Genomic DNA, 16,091 nt, shown 5'->3' on the forward strand with positions numbered 1-16,091 from the left:
GGGGGGGGGGGGTGGGGTCTGTGTGTATATATGTATGTGTTTTTATCCCAGTCCTTAACACCTGACCGTTAAAGGCCTTGCATATTTTGTAGGAATGCCTATCGCTCACAGCCTTTCACGCCAGAGATGAAGCTAAGATTGAGAAATGACCAAGATGGAGCCAGTTTGGTCAAATCTTCAAAATGCTGTGCATTTCGTGCAAAATCATGAGATATCATGCTCAGAGTATGTGTTGTTTACTATGCTCAGCTACTACCACATCAGCTCTTAGCTTATGTTTGTTAAATCCATTTTGTGTTGGCTAATGCTGATTAGCTGTGGCAGTAATGTCATACTAGAATGACTCAAAAATTTACTCAGTTATAAATGTTCATCCAGTATTTACTTTTTTAAAGTTTCTGTAAAATATGTTAAGTGCATGAGATAACTTCTTAAAAGTCAAATGGGGTTGACTCCAACAGTTAATGCTAAAGTTTTAGGCAAAGATCTTGCACTGTGATTAGCATTTTGGGCTGTTACCAACACTCAACTGCATCCACAAAATGTTAGCTCTGTATCTACAAAATATGTTGAATTACAACTGTTTTTGTGGTTTCTGCTCTCAGTTTGCAATAGCAATCATCTTGAATGAGGTTGGCTCCAAAAGAGAATCAGCTTTAGGGGTTTAATTATTGATAAATTTCTGAAAGTTTGACTGAAATCTATCCTGTCCTTTAAGATCTATTTTGTTAACAGACCTGATAGTTAACTTCAATGAGTAATGTTAACATTGAAGACAAATTGCATTCAATCAGTTAGCTCTCACAGTATGTATTATGGGTCAATCTAACTTACACTCACGCCAAATTCTGAGTTAAAGCCAATTCTGTGCTTTTTAAAGTCAGTTTCCTCTGGCCACCATCTCTAATCAGACTGACGCCAAGTATTCATCAGTTTTAGCCATTTATCCTGTAATCACATTCTGACAGTTTCATTAAAGTTTTTTCAGTGGTTTGTGAAATACTTTGGTAGCAGTTATTTAAATGCACACACAGACATGAACTAAAACACTATCATCCACCTTTGACCTTCAGCTGCAGAATCAAAATCAGAATCAAAATCAGAATCAGAATGCTTTTATTGTCCGTGCACAGGGAAGTACATGAAAATTACTTTCCGTACAGCAGCCCGAAAGATGCAGTGTACAGGGGGCTGCAGCTTCCAAGATGTGCTGCTCCTGTTTGGTGCTAAATATAAAACCCAGTGCATTCATAATACTTTTATGTATAGAACAAATATTTAAACATTTAATAAACAGAAGTGGGTACTTATAACTTCTGTTTGTCATGGTAAACAGCATTGAATTTTCCTAATTGCAAACAAGACATCAAGCCCTTTTGTTCTTCTTGGGATGAAATAAATCCTTCCATCCATCCATCCATCCATCCATCCATCCATCCATCCATCCATTCACTCTCTCACTCACACCTAGGGACAATTTAGAGTTACCAATGAGTCTAACATGCATGTTTTTGGTCTATGGGAGGAAACTGGAGTACCTGGAGGAAACCCACGCATGCACAGAGAGAGCATGCAAACTCCACACAGAAAGGCTCCTGGCTGGGATATGATCCAGTGATCTTATTGCTGAGAGGCAACAGCTCTACCAACCGAGCCACCGTGCCACCATGATACAAACCCCTCTGAATATATTCAGCCAGCTTGCATCACGCCACACTCTCCTCACCTTCAGCTGCAGCAGTGACATGAGTTACTGCTCTCTGTCCTTTGAAAATGTATCATGGTGGTAAAGAGCTCTGAACAATGAAATATTTGGATGAAGGGATGGAATAAAGAGGAAAATTGATCCATCTTGTTATTGTGACAGGAAGAGAGCTGTGGGGAAGACAAGGAGGTCTTTACTGTTTGACAAATTCAAAAAGTATCAGGAAATCATTGGCACAAAGATCAAAACATTGTAATGTGTTTTTATTGTGTGATAAACAAGAACGATGGAGCTTAACTTTGACTGATTAACTTTTGTTTTGGTCTGAGACCAATTTTTTATTTTCATGTTTATCTGAAATGGGAGAAGTTGATGTCATACATGATGATGATAGATTTTTTGTTTGATTGCTTCCACTTTGTAGATGGTGAGGGCAGAAAATGATGAGAGAGATGAAACTGTCATCTTTCTGTTTTTCTGTTTTTCTGTTATTTCGTTCCCTGAGTTGAACTTTTAGGCCTTTTCCTTTAGTGTTTTTGTACTTTTTTCTAGTGTTCCATTTTCCATTTCTCATTTACTCTCAGTCAGCTTCCTCAGTGTTTTGCCACCACAGTCACCTGTTACCAATCAGTCCAGGTGTTTCCATTTCTGCTTATCTCTGCTCTACTTACTCAGAACTTTAATAAAACTTGCAGGAAATAATAACTGGATGATTAGATTAATGATTAACTTGTGGAACCAAATAAATTTAAAATTGTTGCCACAACAAACTGCTCTTAGAAAACAAAAAAAAAATGGCTACGACTCAATGAATTTTTTAGATATTGCTAGAAAAATCATTTCCAATAATTATTCAGGAGTCCAGGAATGAAATTTAACAAAAATATATTAAACATATGTGCAAGGAGAGAAAGACTTTTCCCTTACTTCCAAATGAATGGCACTATCAAAATCATAAAGTGCCCTCATGACAGTGACATGAGCAACACCTCTCTGACAATCGAGATACCAAGAAACAACTCTTTATGCATTCCCAGCACCCAGGAAGGAGGATTTCCTTCCCCATCTGCAGCCCCCCCCCCCCCCCCATTCCAAGAAACACCTTATCACAGTTTTTTTCTCGTGTACTGAAAATAAGTTTTGTTTAATTGGTTGAAACATAACCAATTAAAATGGAACATAAAGGAAAAAAATACTGTGACTTGGTGTTTGTTTGTTGTTTTTGTTTTTTTGCATGACTCTGACATCAAGAGAAAGAAAAAAATATTTATTAGATATACATTTGTAATCAGACGTTGAGCTAAATCATGATGTGGTAGAAGCTTAGAGTCACCGCAACACACATTAAGTGATATATTGCATGAGACTGTACTTAAATTCATCTTCGAGATTCAACCAGAATTACTCAAACTCCATCACTTATCAGTATATGAGTTGTGTAAAACTCTGGCTTTAAAACCATTAGGGAGTATGCATACTTTCAGGGAATGCTAGAACATTTAATTGCTATTTATTACTCAGACATTAAGTAAAATGTTATCAAAATTCAAAATACAGCTTACCAGCAGCTTCAACTTCAAATCTTTTTGTCTTTTATAAAGTTCTAAGTAACAACGAGGATTCAAACTTTTACCTCACCATAGATTTCCTTTAGATTTTTTTTTTTCAATTGTTCACTAAATGATAACAAATGAAACAAAGTTACAGAAAAGGTGTAATACAATCCTCCTTATATTCTGGGACTACAAAACTCAGTGGTTTTATGATGATTTTGTGCCCATCACCTTAGCCTCATTTATTCGGTCAGTTTGCTTCCACTTACCATCGGTCCATTGTTGGTTTCGTGCCAAAAGTCTTGGTTTTCCCTTGTGTTTCTCTAGCTCCTTGTAGAGCTGTCATTTCTAACCCGAACCCGGAGCCTAGGCCGGGCCATAATAATGTGCTTAATGTGCGAGCCGGGTCAGTGTCGGGCTTTTTATTGCATCAGGGACACGCATAGCCGACGATACAATTGTATGCCAACATGGCTTGCCATACAATCACCTGCTGCACCCGGCCATTTGGCTGCGTGCTGAAAGGCTGGTTGAAAGAGGTAAAAAGTTCAGTTAAGCTTGAAATGGACTACTGCGAGTGATCCATCAACCCAAATGGACATTCATTCAGCCACAACACTCAGTAGACGCACTCGACCAATGATTCAAACAGGTGAGATCACAAAATCAGGGCAGGGTCCAACACGGGCAGAAGCAGGAGAAGCATTTAATGCGCACTGACGGCTCCTCAGCCCTGATCTTCTGCCCCCTCAGCCGCACACGTCCGCCGACCATTAATAATAGTCGGTGGTACAAGCAGTCAAAGCTTAATTAAAAATGTCCAAGGGTGGGGTTGGGGTTGGGTTCAGACTTGTAATTACTGTTAATTTGTCGCATTGGGTGTGGTTCAGAGCTGATGGTTGCGGGCTGGGGCCGGGTTGGATTTTTTGGACCCGAGTGCAACTCCATTCTCCAGAGTGAGTTCTGCTGCCACGTCTATCTTTGTTTTTAATTTTATAATAAAATACATTTGCTTTTGAAGCTGTTCTTGTGAGACTGTGCTTGGAATAATCGTCATAGTACCACAGCAATAAAACTGACCTTCTAATTACATCATATACATTTTCTGTCTTGTCAGCTGTGTTTCTATTCTAACATGAATGGTTTGAAAAAAGGATAATATAGTTTTATTGTTGTAGAGGTTGGCTCCTCTACCCCTCCCTTCTCTGTTGTTTGTGTTTTCCTAATTATCTCTCCACAGCTGCTGCTCATTACCTGGACCAGGTGGAGGAGCTATTTAAGCTGGAGCTTCACTCCAGATCAGTGCCAGAGCAAAGTTCTACCAAGCTCCATGTTCCTGTGACTACTGGCTGGCTGACTTCAAGCTCCTTATCGGTCTCCCTGCATGACAGCAGCGTTTTCTCCTCCTCCACCTTCACTCCTGTGTGCCTCTCCTGGTTCCTCCTCACCTCCACCCCGGCTCCCTTGGTGATTTTTGTAAATACACTCGTTAATATACTCACCTGATCCCACCGTGGATTATTGGATTCGGATCCTGTCTCCTGTTCTCATGCTCCTGGAACAACAACGACAAGTAAGCTTATTTTTGGATTACTATCAACATTTCCAAAATCTCCTCAAGACGATTTGTCGTTCACCACCAATCTCCTCTCTATTCCCACAGTGGATCCATCCTGAGTTTAAGTTTACCAACTTCACCTGAACCAATAAATATAATTGTTTTTTACCTCAAGTTGTTTAATCCTTGCTTCAAACTGTTCGCCTTTGACATCACCCACAGACCCTAACAATTGTCAAATACATAAATGAAATCCTCAAGTCTGTTCATCTGTTATAGTTAAGATGGTTGTATTAACTGGCCTTGTGTTTATGAAACCCTTACAAATGAAAAATAAAATAATAAAATTAGTTATGGGGCCAATCCGGTGTCGGTATCGACCTCCGATACCAGCATAATTTACGTATCGGACTTTTCCGACCCAACCTGCAGAGATTTCTGATCCATGATGCATGTCTGTGTCTGTTGAAACGTCTCTACATGTGAGTCCCTGCCAGCTGCTCTACACGTTGGCTTCAAACTATGGAATGGATTTCCTGAACAGAGACGTGTCTCATGAACTCAGAGTAATAAGACCCGCCTCACATTCAGGAAATCCATTTCATAGTTTGCAGCCAGCTACAACGTGCAGTAGCACTGTGGCTAATGGATAACCAAGTTTTCATCGAAACGTCCGCTGTGTGGAAGTATTTTACACTAGAAAAACCACAAAACAAGACAGCAACGTGTAATGTCTGCAGAGCCATAGCACCACATTAAACAGCGGTAAAGTTAGTTTTACATTGGACATTCAAGCTCTGTGTCCTCAGCGGTGCACTCCTCTCGCTCAATCCGAAGCAGGCAGCTGGATCCCAGCCAGCCACGCCCAGCCTGCCCCGCTCAGTCTGCCCGTCTCAGAGGAGGGGCAGACTGAGCGCGGCTGACCGCAATCATACTGCCTGCTTCAGATTGAATGATCAGAACACATCGCTGAAGCCACAGAGCTTGAATGTTTACCGAGAAATTGCTGAACTTCATCGTAATTAATGACCAACCACTATCAGTTGTAGAAAACGAAGGATTTCGCAGCATGATACTTGCAGCCAAGATATAGTTTACCCTGCAGGAGATATTTATCAGTACAACAGTAGACAATCATTAAAAAAGCATATGAATTGAAAATTACAAGAAAATTATATTAAAATAACTAAACAAGAACAGCTACATTATAAAGCGATGTAAAATACTAAAAACAGGAACATGTCTGTGTTAGTTTATGCCATGAACTTAACAGATGTTTAAAGCCATTTAATTTTTTTAAACTTAATTCATTCATTTAAAAGAAACAAAATAAACAAAACCATCAAAAAGAAAAAAACATTGAATGAAAAGAGTGCAGAAAGAAGAAAAAACTGCTTATAATATCTGCCCCTTATTTAAAAAAATATATATATAAAATAACTTGAAACCAACAATCACTTAAATTAATCACCTTTATATCCACTTTAAAGCTATGAATAAACAAAATGTTTTGTGTTAGCAGGATTTAATTCTAACTTTATCCAACATTAATAAAACTTACCTCAACTTGCCTTTTTGGACATGCATGCATATATCTGTACAAATTGTACTTGCATATAGAGAAAATTATTAGAGTTTCATATAAAATCAATAACGATGATGATATTGGAAAGGTATCGGACAATATCTACATTTGGGGATTGGATTGGAAGTAAAAAAAAATGTGGATCGGTGCATCCCTAACTAAAATAAACAATATGTTTTTCATGAGAGAACCATTTATAAAATTCTATAAACATATGGGTTACATGATAAAATGTTTCTAAATCACACTGTAAACATGAGCAAAATACAGTATGTCTCACATCTGTGGTCGGGTCATGAAGGAAACAAGAGCTCCCCACAGTATCTCTAAATCAGCTGTTTCTATGCCAGATATTTTTGTTGTTTATTTGTTTGTTTGTTTGTTTGGTCATCATTTTTGGTCTATATCTTATAACTCTAGGTGAGGGTTGGAATGATGTAAATTGAGAAATTTGTTTTTCAAACCAGCTACATATTCACTGTGACAGACCAACTCAATGCCCTCATTACTGTGAACAAGGTTCCAAACTGTCAATCAAACTCCCGCCACATCTTATCATCATTCATGAACAAGACTCCCAGATTCTTGAACTCTTCTACTTAAGGCAAAAACCCACTACTGACATGGAGGGAGCATTCCACTTTTTTCCAGTTCAGAATCATAGCCTCTGACTAGAGAAGCTGACTCTCCACACACACACACAACTTAGCTGAATTACATTAAAGTTTACAGACACTTGGAGTATAGGCAAAAGAAGGAAATGTGATAGATCTTTAAAACATCTGGGTACCATACTTTTACAACAAAGCCAGCTAAGGAAAATCCAAAGATAAATCTATCCATCTTTACCCGCTTCTTCCTTTTAGGGTCACAGGGGTCACTGGTGCCCATGTCCAGCTATCACTGTGCGTGAGGTGGAGAACACCCTGGACAGGTCTCCAGTCCATCACAGGGACACACATAGAGACAAATGAGGCAAACAACCATTCACTCTCTCTCTCACCTATGGACAATTTAGAGTTACCAATCAGTCTAACATGCATGTTTTTGGTCTGTGGGAGGAAACTGGAGTACCTGGAGAAAACCCACACATGCACAGAGAGAACATGCAAACTCTACACAGAAAGGACCCAAGGCAGGAATTGTTCCAGTGACCTTCCTGCTGAGAGGCAACAGCTCTACCGACTGAGCCACCATGCCTCCAAGATAAAAGTAAAGAAAGTAAAAGGTTTGTATGCTCAATCATCCAGGTAGATAACAAAAAAGTAAAGAAAGTAAAAAAAAAAGACAATTAGCCATTTATTCAGGTCAAAACCAACCATGCCAACCTTAACAGTTTGAGAACCAGATTTTACAAGTAGGAAATATGAGACTATAGAATGCATGCTCTGATTAGATCAAAGAAATATTTACATATCAAGTTCCAAGGTCAAGTTCAAGTTTATAGTCGTTCGCATCACGTGTGGTACGTGAGGTGGAACAAAATTGTGTACTCTGGGTCCCAGTTACACCCAAAAATAGCAAAACTATAAAGTATAAAAAAGAAACGGTATATAAGCATCTAAGATATACGCTAAGATAGAGAGTATGGATGTGCGATATGGCATAAAATTCATATAACGATATGTATAGGGCTGGGTACCTTTCTAAAAAAATCTGTATCGGTACCGGTGTCAGTATCTTCACTTCGGTGTTGGTTCCTTTTTCAGTACCAATTTTGTAATTAATATTAATTCTAACAAGAATAAAATTACGTTACACATTACAGTACAAATTGTGAATTTTATTTTTTAACTTTGGTATTTTTCTATTCCAAGCCATTTTCTTACATTAAAATAAACAAATAATTTCCAGTTCAAAAGAACAGTTTCAAACCAGTCACACGTCAGTGTCTAATGCTCACTGCTTCACACTGAGGACCTTTTCACTTAACAGTTTTTCTTCAGAAACAACATGTCTGCTTTCTCTGGACACAAACAAGCCCACTCCTGGCTGATGGTGTCTCCAGCAGTAGAAAATGTTCACTCTGAGGGTGTGAATGATGCTTGTTGCACACACAGATCTGATTTTGCATCAGACACAGCATTACTGCGGTTAGCCGGTAGAAGACTAATCATAGGCTAAATGTACAGTATATTGTTTCTACCGTGTACCATATATATCGTGCAATTCTAATAGAAATACATCTAAGATCTAAGGATCTTAGATATAAGCTAAACAAACATCAAATGGTATGCTAAAAAATCTAAGATATATGTTAAATAGTGGTGTAACGATACAAGTGGGTGTATTGAACCGTTTTGGTATGGCGTGTTCGGTTTGGTCCACGTGCGTACCGTTTAGGTTATTTTTTCACTCATTAAATTTTATTAATGAGAGATTATGCACCGCAGGACTAAAGTTCCTAAGCGTGTTTCAGCACGGTGCTATTAATTGTTGCATAGTCTTGCAGCACGCGTAGCATTAGCAGCCTAGCATCTCGTTATGGTCTCCTGTTTGGGAACATTAGGCCTTTCTTGTTAAAAGACAACGGAACAAATCCAAAGCTGTGCATCAATGTTGTTTCACGGATATTGTATCTGCAGCAGACAATATGTATAACTTGTTAACGCACTTGAAATGACATCATCCGAATGTGAACATCTCTTTGTGCAAAAACCGATAACAGCAGCATTTTAACAACCTTTATCAGGTAATTCAGATTGGTCCAAAGCAATAACAGAAGCTGTAGAAGTTTTTAAACTCTGGATCTACGCCCGTATTCTGTTGTTGATGCTCAGGCTTTAAGCATATGATTAAAAACTTGAGTCCCGCTGCCTATGACATCCCGTCACGTCAATACTTCAGACAAAAAGTTGTAGCAGCACTTTATGAAAAAGCTAAAACTGATCATTAACAAACCCGACCCCAGATTTAAAGCCCTGCCCTGATGATGATGAGCGAGAGAGGATATTCAACCACCTCATATGATGACCATGCAAGAAGAGGTATTGTTATTGTATTATTGTGATCTAATTAATTTTTTAATTTAAATTTATAATCTTATTAACTCAATTTTTTTATCTCTTTGTGCTGTTTGCAGTCTGAGTGTGTCAATGAGATAGAGCTAAGTCTTCTTCATCCACCAGATTGCCTCCAGCTAAGAAGTCTGTAAAGGCTGAACTTGTTTACTTGGCATATTTTCAAAATAAACATTTTGTAAATCTTTATTTTGTCCTTTTTTGTACTGAAAATTAACCGAACTGAGCCCTCATTGAAACTGAACCAAACGGAAATGTGATTTTAGCATACCGTTACACCCCTAATGCTCAACGCTAATAATGTAAAACAATACGGCGTATCAACCAGCAGCAACCCCATCATGTGTTGTATTGATGCACTTGTCACATGATGATGGAATAAAGAACCCAAAGACAGGTGATCAGGACTCATACAAGAATAAAGTAAACATTTCCTGATTGCAGTTGCAAAAAGAGGAGCTTAAAAGCTCTGCAAGCTAAAACGCCACGAAATTACAAAACTAAAAAATGAAAAACAATTAAACTAACTATAATAAAACAGAAAAACTGGCTTAAACATAAAACACAACTAAGACAAAATCCTATTATTACAACAGTATTGAGTTTAATTGTTTGATATTAGAACATTAACGTTGTACATTAGGACATGAAATTTGGTAGAGAATATGTCTTCACAAGTGCATAATTATTGCCTGCCACCATAAGCCAAAACATGGGCAATAATGTTTTTGTCCATGTTTATGTGTGTGTTGATTTGTCCAACTGGTTAGCAAAATATCTAAACAACTAGACAGATTTGAATGAAACCCTTCTAAAGTAACCACTGTACATGTATACATATCTACAGTTGATAAACTTATTGAGTCAACCCAGATTAAGATAGTTGTCACAGCTGAGCATTCTTAGCAAACACGTCAATTGCTATTTCTTCATAAGTTACTGGATTTGTCTTGGTGTTGGTAGCTTTAGCCCAGAATGTGTGTGTGAACTCTAGCTTTTCGATCAATAGATTCCAACACAGAACTTATCGATGAAGCATGAAAACATGATGGATTACTTTTAAGATATTGCTTCTATTCCCTTTATTTCTTCCTTGTGTGGTTTTTATTATCTTTTGGATTTGATCCAAATATTTAAAAATAAAGCCTTTTTCTAATCTCCATCTGATGCTGTATCCAGTGTTCAGTGGAGCATAGCTCCATCTTCCCATGTGTTTTAACAAGCCTCCGTGTTCATAATGCCATATAACACAAACACATTGTGTTTGATTGATGGACATAAACATTTATTGTGGCTGGGGTACGGTTTAAAGCCAGGCCACATCTCATGGTCACTGTTAACGGGCTTTGCTGCCATAACCGAAAACAAACCAAGGTCTACGGCTGCCCGGCTCTCTTCTGGTCATGAAGAAAAATACTGCAAAAATGACCATGTGCAGGAATGACTTGTCACTGCAAGATTCATTGGTAGCTAAAATAAAAAAAAATAGAAGACTCAGGTTTTATAAACCTTGTGTTAAGTTTATTGTTTATCTCAACAATTGCTACCATGTGTTTAATGTTAATCTACCATGGCCAGAGCAGATTTTATTTATTTATTTATTGCAAAACTTCCAGTTTTTAATAATGTGTTGGACATTTCTTAACCCAATTTTAGTAGTTTCTATAATCTCCTTAGATGTTTTCTATGCTTGATGCCAATGATTTGACCCTTCTCAAACAGACTGACATCTTTTCCACGACCACGCGATGTGTCTTTGACATGATTGTTTAAGAAATGAGAAGCAACTCATTGCACCCGTTGGGATTAAATAACTTGTTACCAGCTGAAAGATAATCTCCCATGCAATAATTATCCAATAGGAGGCTTGTACCGATTTGCTTAGTTAAATCCAGGTGGTGACTTTTTTTTGGCCAGGCAGTGTATTATTCATCTTTAATTGATGAGAGTAAAAATAACCCCAGGTTCCTTTTCAGTACCATAGCTAGTCTAATAAAAAAAAAACCCTATCTCTGTTGATTCATGTATCCCTACAACTACAGTATAAGCAGTGATGACTTCATGAGAGTCCTCTATGGCGTTTCCCTCACAGCAGTCAGAAGCGCTAGCATTAGCATTAGCATTAGCAATATGTCGCGATGGAGATGACGGCAGGAAGCACAGTGGCACAAATGGTAGAGCTGCTGCCTCTCAGCAAGCAGGTTCCTGGTTCAAATCCCGGTCCAGGGGCCTTTATGGGTGGAGTTTGCATGTTCTCTCTGCATGCGTAGGTTTTCTCCGGGTACTCCGGTTTCCTCCCACAGACCAAAAACATGCATGTTAGACTGATTGGTAACTAAATTGTCCCTTGGTGTGAGTGAGAGAGTGAATGGTTGTTTGTCTCTATGTGTCCCTGTGATGGACTTGCGACCTGTCCAGGGTGTACCCTGCCCCTCGCACAGTGATTGCCGGACATGGGCACCGGCGACCCCTGTGACCCAAAATGAAAGAAGCAGGTAAAAGATAATGGATGGATGGATGGAAACAGAATCCAGCCCAAAGGTAGCAAGAGTGCAGTTATAAAAATTAGTTTTCCATCAGGCCTGACGGGAGCTCTCCGAGATACAGCCTACATCATAAGCACCATCTTGAGTTTCCCCATCGTCCTTTTATCCGGAACTGGCAAAATGGAGCATATTTGTTTACAAAATTGATTAAACTATTTTGAAAATAATTCCAAGCGATGTTCATGTCATCAGTTAATAGAATATGATGCCAATCAAAATGAGACAAGTCCCAAAGACATACAGTATAAATACTAAATTTAGAGAGCAAAATACTTTGTATTATAGAGAGCTGTATGAGTGTGTGTGCAAATGGGGGATTGGAAAACTGTCGATCTTCAATGATTTTATTAAATTGAAAATACAGTTTGCTTTTGTCTACATCAAATTTGACTTTCAGTTGGAACCCATCATTACTTTTAAAACACGAGTGATTTTCTTTTACATATTTCCCAAAATTCTGACTTTTGGATGTCTTATTAGTGGGAACTCAAATAAATAAAAAAATTAACAATTTAAGACACACTAAACCTAAAAGAAAAACATGATTCTCTTCTTACTTTTCCTAATTAAGAAAACAGTCTGACAGAAAGTAATCATAGTTTGTATCAGCCTGGTACTGCTGTCTGTTTCAGATGCGTTAATAAGTTATATCAAGGGCAATGCATTCAGTCAGTCAAATGTTTATCACTTTTATATTATCTCTCTCTCTCTCTCTCGCTCTCTCTCTCTCTCTCACACACACACACACACACGCACACGCACACACCCACACACACACACAGATCTTTTCTACTAGATGTAATTGGTAAACTGACATTTTTTTCTTCATGTCTGAGTTCATTGAATAATTGGTGTTTTAAGACTGATTCTTATTTCAACATTTTTATTTCACTAAAAAAACAGCAATTTATCTTTGTCAAATTACAAAAATGTTATCAACACTATATTTAGGATTTAACAAAATTGTGCACATCATAAAACTCTTGAAGTCTTGTCATCTCCTGAAAACAGCTTAGCTGAGGTAAAGTAGTCCTTCAAAGTTTTATAAAGGTGTCAGGTTCCAGTTTCTACTCCAAAGTAGATTGATTGCCACATTCAAACTGGACGTGCCAACAGGCTCATGGTAAAATGCACTGTACTTATTATATAGCACCTTTCTAACTTGTCAAGATACTCAAAGCGCTTTACCCTACAATCTGTGTTCTCATTTACCCATTCATACAACACTCTACTAGATCTACACAAAGATTAATCAGTGCTTTAGATCACATTCATACACCAATGGGACACTCATCAGAAGCAATGAGGGGTTCAGTGTTTGCCCAGGGACGCTTCGGCATGCGACTGCTGGTGGAATCCAACCCCCAACTCTTGCATTGGAGGATGACTGCTCTAACCACTCAGCCACAGCCGTCCCCAAGTGATGTGACTTTACATTGTGTAAATCCAGTTTTCTGGCTTACCAGTAGTCCCAAAATGTAACTGTTTTATGGTTTTAATCCAGATCATGAACTTGTTTGTCAACAAATTCATTTTGGGCGACATGGTGGCACGGTTGTTAGAGCTGTTGCCTCTCAGCGAGATGGTCGCCGGATCAAATCCCAGCCAGGGGGACTTTCTGGGTGGAGTTTGCATGTTCTCTCCGCGCATGTGTGGGTTTCCTCCAGGCACTCCAGTTTCCTCCCACATACATACAACATGCATGTTAGACTGATTGGTAACTCCAAAGTGTCTAGGTGAGAGTGAGAGTTTGCCTCTACAGTATGTGTCCCTGTGATGGACTGGAGACCTGTCCAGGGTGTACCCCGCCTTTCGCACAGTGACTGCTGGATATGAGCACCAGTGACACCCGTGATCTGAAAAGGAAGAAGCGGGTGAAGATAATGGATGGATGGATATAGATTATTACTTCTTTCATAGGAGCTTTGCATTAAGCCATAAGGCGGCTGTGGCTGAGTGGTTAGAGCAGTCGTCCTCCAATGCGAGAGTTGGGGGTTCGAATCCACCAGCAGTCACATGTTGAAGTCATGAGCCCTCATAGCCTCTGATGTGTGTCCCATCGGTGTCTGAATGTGATCTAAAGCACTGATTAGTCTCATTAGAATGATTTGTTCAATTAGTTTTGTAGAGATCTAGTAGAGTGCTGTATGAATGGGTAAATGAAGACACAGATTGTTGTAGAAAGTGCTTTGAGTATCTTGAAATAAGATAGAAAGGTGCTATATAAGTACAGTCCATTTACTTTCTGCTGCTTTTGTTTTGTTGTACAACCATCCATCCGTTTTCTTGATCCGCTTTTCATTTCCGGGTCGTGAGAAGTTGGTGCCTATTTCCAGTAGTTTTATTATAGATGGAAGGAGAAATTTGTGTCTCTATATCTGTTACAATCTCTATAGATTGTCTTTATAGTTTCACACTATGGTGAATTCAGACCTAGTGTATCAAAAATATTATGTAAATGTTATGGGGATTTGATTGTCACCAGGATTTGTTACAAAACATTGTGGAGCTCATTCAGACATGACGTCGACACATTCGCTTGCCTTTAGATTAATGGAAATCAGAGGATGTCTGACATGTGGCTTCACATGCACGTCAGTTTGCAGCTGTACATCTCACCCTGCACATTCATCATGTATGCTGGTGGGTTTGACTTTCTGCTGTCTTAAAAAAAAAGCTAAAAATCTCTAAAATCCTGTGGTGGAACATTGTCTGGACTGTTTTGAGGAAAATCTTGCATCATTTTGCTCAGGGATGTTCAAACTGAAGTAAACAGACGTGGAGCTGTGCAAAACTCCTGCTTTGGAATAAAACATCGACAGTGCTGTAACGTGGCAGACTTGTTGGTTTTTCTGAAGTCATCAAAATCCAAATGATTATGGACATACATGAATGCAAGACTTTACTTGCTTCAAAAAATTTAAATGTTGCCCTTTTAAAATAATGCTTAATAACTTGGTGAACTATGTGACTTAGGGCAAATCCACAAGGTATTTTAAAATTATGATAGCATCAACAAATTATTTTTAAATTTGTCATGAGGCTTGACAAGAAAATTTGGGATAGTATATTTCTTTGTTTGGTATTTTCTAAATGAGTCAACAGTTGTCCTGCGATGCTGTTAGGCTGTACTTTTACCAGGCTTGTCATCTTGCTTTTACCGGTTTGTGTTTCTCTTATTCAATGATTAGATGTAGGGATGTAATAAGAAGGAAACCACATATCATAGCATTTTTTTCTAGTTTAACTATTTAGATAGTTTTAGATAGATAGCTTTAAAGTATCAAGGAAATCAAAATTAGTGAATTTAATTATATTTATCCAGGAAAGCAGTGAGAAATTGAGCCTAAATTACTTGTGCTTTCATCCAGCTGGTATTTATGTGCATTTTCAAATTACATAGAGAGCTGGAAAACCCTATTCTATGTGGAATAAGAACAGGTTAGCAAAAAATTGACTTACTAAAGAGATCACATGACTTCTGGGCTCATTGATGGCTTTTACTGCAACATGTTTCATACCACACAGTTGTAAGCTAATGTAACGTTCAGATGTTTGATCTTCTCAGAATTCACATTTTTTCCATCTTAATGCTTAGAATTGTTTTGTTTTTTTCTGAAACATGTTGTGTAAAATATGGTACGCTGGAAATGTTTGACGGTGTCAGTTATATTAAAATGTTATACCTGTGTGTAAAGACCATATTACACAGTTCTGTCAAATAAGTACCGGTAACGGGCATTTGTTAGTATTTGGAAATGCCTCAAAATCATTTCCTTTTAGCTTTAAACATACAAATCAACATATTAAGACAGCCACTAAAACCACTTATTCACACCAGTGCTTCCTACCTTTAAATAGTTGTTGGCTCATTGGCATCCCATTTGAAGGTGATGACCCTGCTTATCTGTTTTGCTAATAAATTCAGCTGTGTTTTACTCAGTGAGCACTAATGCACCACTGCTTCATCCATCATGGACCTTAACAATAGCCATGTCTTCAGCTGCTTCTGGAACCTGTAAACCTGCTGTTTTTTGTTTTTTTTTGTGTGTGTGTGTGGGGGGGGGGGGGGAGACCGGGGGGGGGCGGGGGGGGGGGGGGGTTTGGTCATGAGTGATTGGGGT

Source organism: Nematolebias whitei, chromosome 1, assembly GCF_014905685.2.
Source record: "Nematolebias whitei isolate Nwh7 chromosome 1, NemWhi1, whole genome shotgun sequence".
Classification (NCBI taxonomy): Eukaryota; Metazoa; Chordata; class Actinopteri; order Cyprinodontiformes; family Rivulidae; genus Nematolebias; species Nematolebias whitei.